At 39.9% G+C, this 13,983-nt stretch overlaps 1 pseudogene across 1 annotated transcript; it reads left to right on the forward strand.

Moving 5' to 3' along the window:
- The first annotated feature begins 5,728 nt into the window (after positions 1-5,728).
- Positions 5,729-7,773, forward strand: LOC147607995 (3,9-dihydroxypterocarpan 6A-monooxygenase-like; annotated as a pseudogene). Its single transcript, XR_015264623.1, has 2 exons — positions 5,729-6,690; positions 6,872-7,773. The product of XR_015264623.1 is annotated as a 3,9-dihydroxypterocarpan 6A-monooxygenase-like (transcript).
- The last annotated feature ends 6,210 nt before the right edge of the window (positions 7,774-13,983 follow it).

Genomic DNA, 13,983 nt, shown 5'->3' on the forward strand with positions numbered 1-13,983 from the left:
GTTCCTATGCGGAGATGTGTGTGCACATGGCATGTGCATCTATCTACATGCACAGCTTAGATGGATGAGTCAGAGCACAACATATTAAGTGCAATTCTGCATGGGGAGGGGTAAAGATGCACATGGGGAGGGGTAAAGATGTACATGTGTGAATGTGTGAAATTGTGATGTGTGGGCGCATAAGTGAATGTGTGCATATAAGGGTATGTTCTTGTGTGTGGGTATGTTTGGGCAACGTTGCACATGCACGTACGTGAATGCATGTGCATGAGAGCTGAGGTATGAATCTGAATGTGCATGTGTGTGTGCAAGGTGAGTGTGTGCACATACCAATGTGCATGGAAGTAAATGGGAATTGTAATAGGGTGCATGCACATGCAACTAGGACAATGGGGTGAATTTGTGTGTGTGCACATGTGGGTGAAGGCGTGGGTGTGGTGTACATGCACGCATGAGTGAATGGGGTGTGAAGTGTTTGTGAATGCATGTGTGCTTTTCTTGTTATATTTTGTTGTGTTTTTGTGTTTTTTAGTATTCCTAGTGAAGCTTGTAGCTGTACACTTGAAACTTCAGCGGTGAGCAAGAAAGGGTGGAGAATTATTTGCCCATCCACTACGAAAGCTTGAATGTCACACATGAAATTGACTTGGCTACTATGCCTATTTTTGAACTTTGGCTTTCTAGAGCTAGCGGGTTGATGTTGTGGTGGCAAGTGCATCGTACAACCATGGGGATCCCTAATGCACTAGGCCGGCGCAGCTGTGGGTTTTAGTGGATTATATGGAACCCTAAGTTGCTCATTACAATTTGAAATTATTTTTGATGAAACTACTTGTGGGGCATGACCAAGGGTTCTTCCATCAACTTCATAATATGAAAGGAATTTTATTTACAGTGAAGGGTGAAAAAACCAAACCTTGCATAATATGAAAGTCACTTAAAAAATAGCAAACCTTTGTACATATTTACTTAAATGCGTAATATTTTATGTGGCTAATTTAATACATAATATTTTGTGTGGTTAGTTTTAATTAATGTTTTAAGTGATAAAGTGTTCTTAAAAATGTGATTAATTAGTGTTTAAAAATGTGATTTAAAAAGAGAAAGGAGGAAAGAGATGTGTGGACACACATCTCTCCCCCATTCTGTCTTTGCTTTATTTTTACAGAAAGTCCACTGCTATAACTGCACATGGCTATACACGCTGCTATATGTGTGGTTATAGCCGCACACCCCTAATCGAGTGTGTAATCACGTGAATGTTTTTCCCATAAATAGATCCTTTTAAATTTGCACGGCTCTGAACACGACAATGCTCTCCATGTATTGTAGTGAAATTCCCTCCTCGATATTTTTCAAATTCTCAAATTAATAGGAGCACACCTCTCCTCGAACCTCCAAATTGTCTCCCAAACTTCCAAATTCTTGCCGCGTGGTAGCTTCATGAAACTCTTTCTTTATATAATATGTATATAGAGATATATATAGATATAGAGATGAATTTTATCTTTTTTTTTTACAATGAGAGAGAGAAACAGACTGATACCTACACGTTGAAGTTATAGAGATATAGAGATGTCTTTTGTATTTACAATGAGAGAGAGAAAGAAAGAGAAACCTACACATTAAAGTTATAGAGATATAGATATGAATTTGTCTTTTCTTTACAATGAGAGAGAGAGAGAGAGAGAGAGAGAGAGAGAGAGAGAGAGAGAGAGAGAGAGAGAGAGAGAAATACCTAGACATTAAAGTTTTCATCATGAAGCTCACCTTTTATATATATCTCTCTCTATTTATAGAGATATATAGATGTGTTTTGTCTTTTATTTACAATGAGAGAGATAACTACATGTTAAGTTTTCATCATGTCAAGTTGAAGCTCAACCTTTAGGATTGAGGCCCCAAGAAATCATTAGGTAAGAAGGGATAGCTCTCCTTTCTAAAATTGATATGATTTGAGATGAGAAAAATTAAATTTAAGAAAGTGGCAGAGTGAACATCTCCCCTTTCACCTTTGGCTCACTCCCTCCTCTCCTTTTTGGCCACATGGAAGGGGAGATGTTTAGATAGAGTGACACATTGCAAGGGGAAAAAAATATGCTTAATATAATAGAGATATATATTAAATTAAGAACTAAATAAATAAATCAAAGTAAACAACATAAAGAAGCAGAATGAAGAAAACATGTTTTAATTTTTGGAAATAAATATTATAAAAATAAAGGAAAAAATGGAACAAGAAAGCAACCCTTTCTTGTATTGAAAGGGAAAAGAATAATAATAATATTAAATAGTGGGCAAAATAAACTAAATAGGGTGATTCTTTTTAATAATTTAAAGAAGGATAAATAAAAAATAAAATAGGAGAAAAGAGGAATTAAAAAATAAATTAAAATAAAAAGAAGAGAAAAATAAAAACAACAGAGAAAACAATTTGCAGGGAATTTTAAAAGAAGGATAGAAGAAAATTAAAAAAGAAAGGGCGGGGGGAGGAGAGGGAGGAATGAAAGTAAGGGGAAAAGATGAATATAAACCATCACTAGGAGTAAATTTTTAATTTAAAAAGGGGAGAATGAGCGGGGATGATGAAAGTAAGAAAAAAAATGAATATTAACCAATAGGGATAATTTTTAACCGCGGGGGTTTTAATTTATTCAAGGGAGGGTGAAATTTATACCTATGCGGAGACGTGTATGTGCATGCGCATGCAATGCTCAGATGGATGAGTCTCAGCATAAGCTATAAGTGTAATGTTTCACGAGGAGGGGTAAAGATGCACATGTGTGAATGTGTGAATGTGTGAAGGTGTGATTTGTGGGCGCATCAGTGAAATGTGTGCATGTGAGGGTGTGTGCTCACATGTGGGTATGTTTGGGCAAGGTTGTGCATGCACATATGTGAACGAATGTGCATGAGAACTCAGGTGTGAATATGAATGTAACTATGCACGTGCATATGCAAGGTGAGTGTATGTACGTACCAATGTGCGTGGAAGTAAATGGGCAATTGTGTTCGGGTATGTGCACATGCAACTAGGACAGTGGGGTGAATTTGTATGTGTGCACATGTGGCAAAAGGCATTGGTGTGGTGTGCATACATGCATGCATGAGTGAATGGGGTATAAAGTGTTTGTGAATGTGTGTGTGTGTGTGTGTGTGTGTGCAAGTGTGTGCAAGTGTGTGTATGTGTGCACAAAGTGAATGCGTGTACACACGAGGAAGAAAGTGTGTGCACAAGCAGATGTGTGTGTATGTAATGTGGTGTGCATGTGTGCATGGCGTGCAAAGGTGTGTACACACGCGTGTGCGTGTGCGCATGCAGAAATGGGAAGGTGTAAATGTGCACGTATAAGCAAATGTGTGTAGGTGCATGTAAACATGCATGTGTGTGCAAGAGTGTGTATGCATGCATGAGTTAATGCGTGTACACACGAGGGAAAAAGAGTGTGCATGAGTGAATGGGATGTAAAGTGTATGTGAACGCACGTGTGTGCAAGTGTGTGTATGCTTGCATGAGTGAATGCTAGTGTGCATGTATGCAATGTGTGTGCAAGAGTGTGTATGCATGCACGAGTTAATGCGTGTACACACGAGGGAAAAAGTGTGTGCATGAGTGAATGGGATGTAAAGTGTATGTGAACACACGTGTGTGCACGTGTGTGTATGCTTGCATGAGTGAATGCTTGTACACGCAAGGGGGCGAGTTAATGCACATGCGGATGCGAGTGTGCATGTATGCAATGTGGCGTGCATGAAAAGAAAAAGTGTGTGTAGATTTGTGTGCATGTGCGCATGCAAATGGGAAGGTGTAGACATGCAAGTGAATGTGCATGTGTGGCACAACAAATTATGTGTAGGTGTATGCTTTTAGTTGTTTTGTACATTTCTTATTATGTTATGTTGATTTTTTATGTTTTTTAATATTCCTTTTGAAGGTTGTAACTGTACACTTGAAACTTGAGCGAGAAAGCAAGGGTGGAAAAGCATTTATCCATCCACTATGAAAGCTTGAATGCCACACGCACGATCGACGTGGCTAGGCCTTCCAGCTAGCGAGTTGATGTTGTGGCGAAGTGCATGAGGGTGTACCATGGGGATCCCTATGGCATTGGGCGGGTGCAGTTGTGGCTTATAGTGGATTATATGGCACCCTAAATGGCTCATCAGATTTTGAAATTATTTCGGATGTAACAACTGGTGGGGCATGACCAAGGGTTCTTCCACTAACTTCATAATATGAAAGAAATTTTATTGACAATGAAGGGTGAAAAAAAGGAATTTTATTTACAGCAAAGAGTGAAAAATTCTAACCTTGCATAATATGAAAGTCACTGAAAACAATAACAAACCTTTGTATATATTTACCTAAATAGGTAATATTTTGTGTGGTTAATTTAATACATTTTATTTTGTGTGGTTAATTTTGTTTGAGCGATAGTGGTGTAATTTTTTCAAAAAGAATTGTTACTTTCAAAAAATAAAAATGGTTCATGAAAAATGAAGAGAAAATGTGCATGCTTCCTAAAAATAGGTTTCCCAAATGCTCAAACTAAAGGAACAAACTTTAGTAATATTTCTAAGTTTCTTATTTGTTTGGAATACGATGGTGGTTCTTCTTCAAATTGGTTGAAAAGAACGTTTTATCATCCACTTGAAAAGAACGTTTTATCATCCGTGTCCAGTGCTCGAAATAAACAGCATTCTAAAGTATATTCCTACCCGCCAGAATTGAAAAAAAAAACTGGCTGAGATTTGAAGTAACTCTTATTAAAAAAAAAACGATTTTCATAGATTAATTACCGACCAATAGTAGAGATTTGGAAAATAGAAACTCGATAGATTTACGAGCATCAAACAAGGGCTGGTCAAAAGTTCCAAGCACGCGAATCGTGGGCTATTTTTGTCTTTATCGACTTTATTCCTGAGATTTTCGCAGCTATCGGAGAAAAGAATCTAGTTTGGTAAAATATATTTTCGCAGCTGTCGTACATTGGCGGTTCTTCTTCCTTGTCTTACGTACATTGGCGGTTCTTCTTCAAATTCGTTGAAAAGAACGTTTTGTCGTCCGATTAGACACGATTATTCATTGTGCGAATGCTCGAAAAGCCGGAATTTAAAAATTTTGGTTGAGATTTTAAGTAGCTTTTATTTTAAAAAACAATTTTCATATATATTTTAGTTATAAAACGGACATATAGTAAAGATTTTGAAAATAAAAATGAGATAGATTTATGAGTTGTCTTTATTTTGGATCGATTGAAAAGTAGGTTTATTTTTTTAAACAAGGACTTTAAGTTAGTACTATGTGTTGAGGTCAAAAGTTCCAAGCACGCCTATTTTTGTCTTTATCCATTTTATGAGTTGTCTTTATTTTGGATCGATTGAAAAGTAGGTTTATTTTTTTAAACAAGGACTTTAAGTTAGTACTATGTGTTGAGGTCAAAAGTTCCAAGCACGCCTATTTTTGTCTTTATCCATTTTTTTCCCCTCTCAATGTACATGTTTTCTTCCTGGCCACGTGGAAATTCGTGGAAACTATTGTCTTTATTCCTCTCTTTTCTCTTTATTTCCCTCTCCAAAGAATGTACATGTTTTCTTCCTGGAATAATTGGCGTCCGCGGTAGCGTGTTCTGCACGTTTGCCCACCCGTTCCTTTCCTATAAACCACGCCTTTGAAAGACCTCTGAGCATGAATTAAAAATTAGTATTTCCCGTATAAAGAGGGAGGCGCGAGAGGGAGTTGTAGAGGGTCCATCAAATGGAGTGGATTTGGAGTAGTGTAGATGGGGAAGGCCTCCGTGTGTGCTTCCTCTTGCTCCCCACCGTGCTTGCCTGTGTGATGATCGGCATCGTGTGGTTCAAGAAAGCGGCCAGCACAGCCCACCATAGGTTGCCACCCTCGCCTCCAGCTTTACCCATAATTGGCCACTTGCACTTGCTAGGTAAGCTGCCTCACCAGTCCTTGTTTCAGCTGGCTAAAGTGCATGGACCTTTGATGTCGCTACGCTTGGGCTACGTCGATGCTATCGTCGCTTCAACACCTGAAACGGCAAAACAGATACTCCAAACGCACGACCAGGCTTTCGCCTCCCGCCCACGATCTGCTGCGGCCGTCCACGTTTGCTTCAACTGCTCCGACATCGGCTTTTGCCCGCAGAGCCCATACTGGAGGTTCATGCGCCAGCTCTGTGCCACAGACCTCTTTAGCAACAAGCGCGTGGAATCTTTCAGGCCCATCCGGGTAGAGGAGGTTCATGCCCTCTTACGTTCTGTGCGTGCGGAAAGCGCCCAGGTGGTGCACATACGCCCAAAGCTGCTCGCTGCATCCAATAACATCATCTCCAAGATGGCGGTGGGGAAGCACTTATCTGAGCTAGCCCCTACCTCTCAGGCCGACCCTTCGCTCAACATCGTGGACCTTAGCAACGAGATCATGCACCTTCTTGGCGTGTTCAACCTGGGGGACTTCATCCCTATCTTGGGTTGTCTGGACCTTCAAGGCTATGAAAGGCGCATGAAGAGCGTGGGACACGGATGAGCCGCGTCTTGCAAGAGGTGGTGGACCGTCGGCGCGACAGAAAAGCAAAGGAAGGGGAGGAGGAGGGCAGTACTGGCTCTCCTGAGGATTTGTTAGACGTGCTGCTGTCAGTCGCGGATATCAATGATACTAATATCAAGGCGGTGCTAATGGTAAAGAAAGTATTTTTTAAATTTAGAGGATGTATGGGTTAGTCCTAGAATTGTTTCTTTTTCCTTTCTAAATAATAGATGATCTATTAATTCCCCACATTTACTAATTGCTAAGGCTGTTAAAGTATCATGAAGATGCAAATGACACTCTCACTCTCTAAATGAATGGATTTTGATGCAGGATATGTTCATAGGAGGAATAGACACATCCTCGATCACTGTCGAGTGGGCACTTGCAGAGCTCCTTGCTAACCCGACCACCTTAAAGGCATTACAAGAGGAGCTTGATAGTGTAGTGGGAAAAACACGCCTTGTCCAAGAGACAGATATCCATAACCTACCTTACTTGAATGCAGTTGTCAAAGAGACTATGCGATTACATCCAGCTGCAACACTGTTATTACATGAATCAAGTCAATCGTGTCAAATATATGAGTACATGATACCACCCAAGACCCGTGCATTCATAAACGTGTGGGCAGTGGGAAGAAATGCTGATGTATGGGAGAACCCTGTACAATTTCAACCAAAGAGGTTTTTGGAAGGGAGTTGTAGTCAAGTAAAACCAAATGGCCATCACTTCCAATTATTGCCTTTTGGATCGGGTAGAAGAAAGTGTCCTGCATTGACACTAGGTTTGGTGAACGTCCACATCATGTTGGCAAGCCTAGTACAAGGTTTTGATTGGGCACTTCTGGAGTCTCTCACACAAGTTGATATTTCCGAGACGTTTGGATTGATAGTCAAGATGGCCTCCCCATTAGCTACCATCCCTACACCCAGGTTGCTTGCACATGTCTATGAAGGGCTTCAATAACCAAGCTATGCAATTTCTCCTCCCAATAAAGATGATGTCCTACAAGAGCTCTAAAGTATCTCTAACCTCTAAACCAAATCATGTACTTCAGCTAGATCATTGTGTAAAGAAATTTTATCTTCTTAGAGATATATTTCTAGCCTATCATGGGAATGCCTTAGCATTGGTTACTCTTTGAATGAGAGTTTAAATACTTAAAAAACTAAAGGAGATGTATTCAATATTGTTAAATGAAAGTGGTAAGGCTAAGTTACACTTCCCAATCAGCCTACTTGTACAGAATCAAGCTCTAACAATTACCCATGGTCTTTATCCTAGATTTATCACTTTATACCTACTCCTTTTATGTGTCTTGAATATAATGTGATTATTTAAAGAGTTAATCTAGTTATAGGTCTATTAGTTTTTTTTTCTTTTGGTTGTTGATGAAACTCTTGCATGGTGGGTTCTCTTTTATTTTCTAAACACCTTTGCAAATAATAGAGACTCTAAATTTTATTTAGCCAAAATTTGGCTTATAGACTTAAAATCTATTATCCATTATGTGATGTGACCTTCCTCTCCTTCTCCCTTTTATTAGAGGAAGTAAGATTATTTATTTACCTTTTTCTTGTGTGCCAATATTTTTACCATGTCCCGTTAGTAAGGTATGCTATAAGATTTAAAGGACATTTACATGCATTGTTTAAGAAAACTGTGTCAACCTTAAAAAGGAAACTTTTATGCCATATGAGGTTACCAAACTAGCGCTATTTAGAGATCAAGGCATATAAATACACCATGCATGGATGGAGAGTACGTAATAGACGACAAATACATGCAAAGCATTTGATTTTCTTCTAGCTACCTTCTATGTATTTATCATCTTCTTTTGGGGAAGGAATGGTAATTTCCTTCCATTTAGCCTCTATGTATTTATCATCTTCTTTTGGGGATGCAATGATTTTGCATTACATAAGGCAAAATGCAAGTAGCTTGCAAAAAGTTAAGGCCCTTTTATTCCCATGGAGATGAAGTAGGGGAGTGGTCCCAAAAGTACACCTTTAAGTGGATCAACACTATTCAAGTGGGTAAACCTATTGGCCTACCCATTGAAGTAGATATATCCACAAAACAATGCTGTGGTTTTAGGAACTTGTTTATTTGAACTCCAAAATTCTTACAGTAGGTGGAGTCTCCGTTGCTTTCATCAACCCCTTAGCAAGAACCAATGGTTTAGAGTGGAAATGCTAATTTGAAACTTCCTTTGTAGACCAAAGTAAAGAAAAAAGTACACTACATCTCATGGGACCATATGTTCTATCTCAGGGAGGTAGGGGGAGTAGATGTGCCCAACATTCATGTGAAAGACAAGAGTCACTACAAGGGTAGAAACCTGTAGCGACCCCCATAAGGGTCGCTATAGAAGTCGTTCCAAAGGTCGATCTTGACCATCATTTAAACGACCTCTGTAGTGACATTTTTGAGATGCATAAACGATGCATTTTGGGTGGCATAAACCACGTTTTGAGGGTGGCATATACATCGCATTTGGGTGGCATAAACGACGTTACGAGGTTGGCATAAACCACGTAGTTAGGTAGCATAAACCACGCCACAAAGGTGGCATAAACGACCTTATTTGAGTGGCATAAACACCCAAGTTTGGGTGGCATAAGCAACCCAATTTGTATTATTTTTTTAAGCCGTTGGGGTCGCTTAAAAGACCTTTGTTCTGAACGTTTTTTTTAGCCGATGCGCATTCTCTCTCTCTCTCTCTCTCTCATACACATTATCTCCACTTGTGTCTCTTGCACACACATTCTCTCTGTCTCTCTCCCTCTCTCTCTCTCTCTCTCTCTTTCTCCCTCTCCCTCTCTCTCACATACACACACACTTCACGTAAACATTGGTCTCTCTCTCTCTCTCTCTCTCTCTCTCTCTCTCTCTCTCTCTCTCTCTCATACACACTTGCCTCTTTATCACACACACATCCGTACGTATACAAACATCATAAAAAATCTCTCTTTCTCTCTCTCTCTCTCTCTCTCTCTCTCTCTCTCTCACACACACACACACACATACGCACGCTCATTCGTGTATGACAAAAGACCCAAGAATCGACATACATCGACTTTTGAAAAAGCAATGGTCGACATCGATTACGGTAAGTATAAATTAAATTTTACAATCAATTAACATTTAAATCTGTAGACTTGGGAGGTAGACACTTCAAGAAACTCTTGATAGATGTAACACATGTGCATCATGGCCAAAAATAGACATACATAAAGAAAATGTTAATGAAAGAGCGCCATCATTCTGAATGAGCGACTATATGTACCAAAAAATTATGTCTACAAAATTAGCACTAAATGGCTCTATCATTAATCAGAGTCATCGGAGGAAGAGTCCTCCTCTTGTACATTCTTGGGTGGTTGCGATGATAACCCTACTGCTACCTGTCGAGCAACCTCGTCCATGTCGTTCTCACCATGTTGCTCCTGCAATTAAAAATGTCTATTAGCTATTTGAGTATAAAAAAACCACATAACCTATAACACATGCAGATCTTGATTGGCATAAAATAATATTTGATAGAATTACTTACAAAAGCATCGGGTGTCGGCATCTCCTTTTGTAGCGCTCTATAGTCGTAAATTGTGGCTCTCCGTATCTCGTCTGCAGATGGTGCTCGACCATAATCCTTTCTCTATCATTTAAACATTGCATATATATAAGTAAGAAGTGAATTGAATGCATATAAGATCATAGATACATGGATACATATACATATATATATATATATATATATATATATATATATATATATATATATATATATACAAATAGCTGTAGATAGACGAACAAAAAATTTGTGTACTTACAAAGAGTGCTCGAAAGCCACTAGAGCCCATCCGGCCAAGCCGAGAGGTGTGCCCTGACTGGACACGAGCCTGTGCTGCCTCCTGCAAATTAAATGCGCTTTTATATGAATATATAATTAATTCTATTCAAGAAGTACTTATCATATGCATTGAGTGAATTAACTTTGTGTACCTTCTGTTGAGGCCATGTCACTCTCAAGCGAATCTCTTTCCTAAAGTGCCGCCAAGAATCTCTGCACATCGCAGGTGGGCGTGTATGCTCAGGGACGGTCGCAAATTTCCTAAGCATTTAACAACAGTGTGTTATTACAAGGTTTCACAATTTACAATCAATAAACATATAGATGGATATATAAATACATATATATAGGTAGGTGGATAGATAAATAGATAAATGTAGCGGTCTGTATGCGCTATGGATGCTCAATTGGGTGCATTTGGAGAGCGTACTGGCTCTCCAAATGGACCAATTGCACATCCATAGTGCATACGGACCGGTCGACGGTCCATATATGCTATGCTAATGCATTTGGGTGCATGTCAATTACACCTTGAAGAACTATTTTGTGCAAGGTTACTGTAAGCCTCTAATATGGACATAAGTATAGTAAGAAGGTATGATTACAAATGTGCTGAGGGAAGAACATTATTCCTAACTTGGGGATAAGCAAATATGCATTGTGCGCTACCATAGCATTTACAAACACTTCTAGGATGATTTTGTATGTGTATTATTTTTGTTCAAGTTTTCTTTGATTTTTAATGATATTAATATGACATTAATATTTTATGAATGCAGATTCCGGGTCATCCTCTGGGACACCGCCTCCTCCCACTCTTCCTGTGTGTCCATCTGTAGTTGCGAGAGGAGATGGTTCCTCTTCTTCCACATCATCTACGACACTAGGCGACTCACAAACATATTACGTTGAAAGAATCCCATGTTGGTGTGCAGCATGCCATGGCACTCATCGACGAATGCGACGCATATGTTTTGCCCATATGGAGCAGTATGGTCCATGTCCTGATATGCCACCACAAGAGGAACCGGAGCATCCCATGGTAAGTGATGTCATTTTAGAACTATGTATAAATTCATATCCAAGTTTACTCCGCACTATTAATCGTGTTCCATGTGTGTCTCACCCTTCATATAATCAACAATGATGTATTATTTAGCACGTACCAGTTCTACATCCTCGATTTCATGAGGATTGTGAAGACCATGGAATTGATCCTTCGTTCCTTCCATGCACACGATATGGTCTGGCCGTTTTTCAGTTGCAAATGGAGGCATCATCAACTTCTTTGCCCCTCGGTGCCCAATCAGAGACATTGGATGATCATCCATTGCCTGATCGTCTTCTATCTCTCATTCAAACGTACGATCGTAGACGCTATGGAGGATGGTTGGGAGCAGCCCTTCTAGCAGAGATGGAGAGGTTTTCAGCTTTTGGGGTGCTCGATATGTGATTGCACCATCTACCATTCCCAATGGTGGACGAGGTCTCTTTATTGCACAGGATTTACGCATGCCCGCAAACTCAGAGGTGACTCTTATGTCATTTTGTGGGCCCATTTATGGTTGGGGTGCATGGCATGCACTTGTTCGCTTTATCAGAAGTATGACAACATATGGGCTTTGTGCTAATGCGGCCTCAATCACCGAAAGAAACATTAGATATAATTGTGGATCGCGGCTTTATATTGATGGAAGGCCCTATGCTCAAGGAAATATAGCAGGGCTAATCAATAGTAGTAGAGGGAGAAATGAGAGAACAAATTGTAACTTTATGGAGTGTGAGAATAGTCTCAATAGCCATCTTATATGATTAGAGATGTACCCATATATATAGTAGTGTGTGCTACAAGATCATTACAAGCTAGCAAGGAATTATTTGTAAATGATGGATGGCGTCGCCATCACCAGCCCCTCTTTGAGAATGAAGTTTGAGATAAAGTGTCGGCCTCTTAAATTATGTATGTTTCAAATAATGTATCCAGCTTTGTAGCCCAATCAGCATTTAATTTTGACAAATATTTGATGATATATCTCATTGTCTCGTCACAGTAATACAACTAAGGGTATTTTAGTGTCTTGTCTAAGGTTATCTTGAGTATAATTTTTGTTGCTAATATGCTTGAATTGTGTTGGAAAAAGGGTTTTAATGTTATGATTATATCACTTAATAATTCGATTGTTGTTACTTTAAATCATTTCTTCATGTAGACTATGTTTATACATGCAATGTCCAGATGTTGAGGGTGTATCTAGCTCTCACCGAAGTCACCATATCTTACCAGAGAAGTACATGAGGCTTTTACGTACACAAGATCCAAGTACATATCAACGACTTAGAGATGAGTACAATGCAAAATGCAGAGAAAAAGCGACCAATGAGGGACATGTTGATGATGACATCAATGAGTTTATCGACGATTGGTTCCAAGCAAGTAGTGAAGAAGAAACTTGTCCGCATGAAAAATTTCTACGAGAAGAAGCTTCAAGGACCATCTATGATGGTGCATCCATATCAAGATTGAGTGTGACCTTACTCATCTTGAATCTCCAAAACACGCTACAATGGGGTAATGCATCGGTTTCTGCATTACTATCGTAAGTTATATTTGTATTTTGTTTGCATAAAAATAATGGCTCTCAATCACTTTTGTGCTCATTAAATATTTACAATTGAGTGGTAGGCTTCTTTCGAACAAGATTCTACCATCAAACAATGTGATCCCAAAGTCGAGGGACGAGGCAAAGAAAATGATCGCATCCCTTGGACTCGAATACAACACAATTCATGCATGTGTCAATGATTGCATTTTGTATCGTGGAGAGTATGAAAATGCAACCACTTGTCCCAAATGCGGTGTTGCTCGTTTCAAGGCAGGAACCTTGAATGTCCCTATGAAAGTTCTGCGACACTTTACCTTGGCACCACGAGTTGAACACATCTTCCGCAGCCCCGAAATAGCCAAGCTTATGGATTGGAGTTCGAGAAATGTAGGTATAGACGGAGTCATGAGGATTCCAAGCGTTAGCAAAGCATTTAAGCATATCGATGCTACATGGCCAGAGTTTCATTGGGAGCCTCGCCATATAAAATTTAGAGTTGGCTTGGCTGGAATCAATCCCTTTTCCATGCGATCGACGTCCAAGTGGTCAACTTGGCCCGTAGTTCTTATCAACTACAACATCCCACCATTCATGTCAATTAAGAAAGAGCATTTAATATATTCTTTGTTGATTCCTGGTATGTGACAAATATTCTCATTTCTAAATAGCACACTCATTTCTATTTGAAAAATGTCAAATTTACACGATGCATCAATGTAGGGAAGCGGCAAGTTAAAGACATCAACGTATATCTTGCACCTTCGCCCTCACCCTGCTCGAGCTGCTGCCTGCTCGCACCTGCCCTCATCGCCCTCCTGACCTAGCCTCTCCCCGCCTACTCGCACCCCCTCCTTCTCTCTCCCCCTGCCCTCCTGCTTCTTTTGCGTCCCCCGCCCCCCCCTTCCTCCGCGTCTCGCCTCCCCAGCTTGCCCCCGCCCTCTCCCCCTTGCGCGCTTTCCACGCCCCCCCTTTCGTTCCCCGCTAGT

This window comes from Cibotium barometz, chromosome 54 (assembly GCF_041138505.1).
Source record: "Cibotium barometz isolate CiBa-2024 chromosome 54, ASM4113850v1, whole genome shotgun sequence".
In the NCBI taxonomy this organism is placed as follows: Eukaryota; Viridiplantae; Streptophyta; class Polypodiopsida; order Cyatheales; family Cibotiaceae; genus Cibotium; species Cibotium barometz.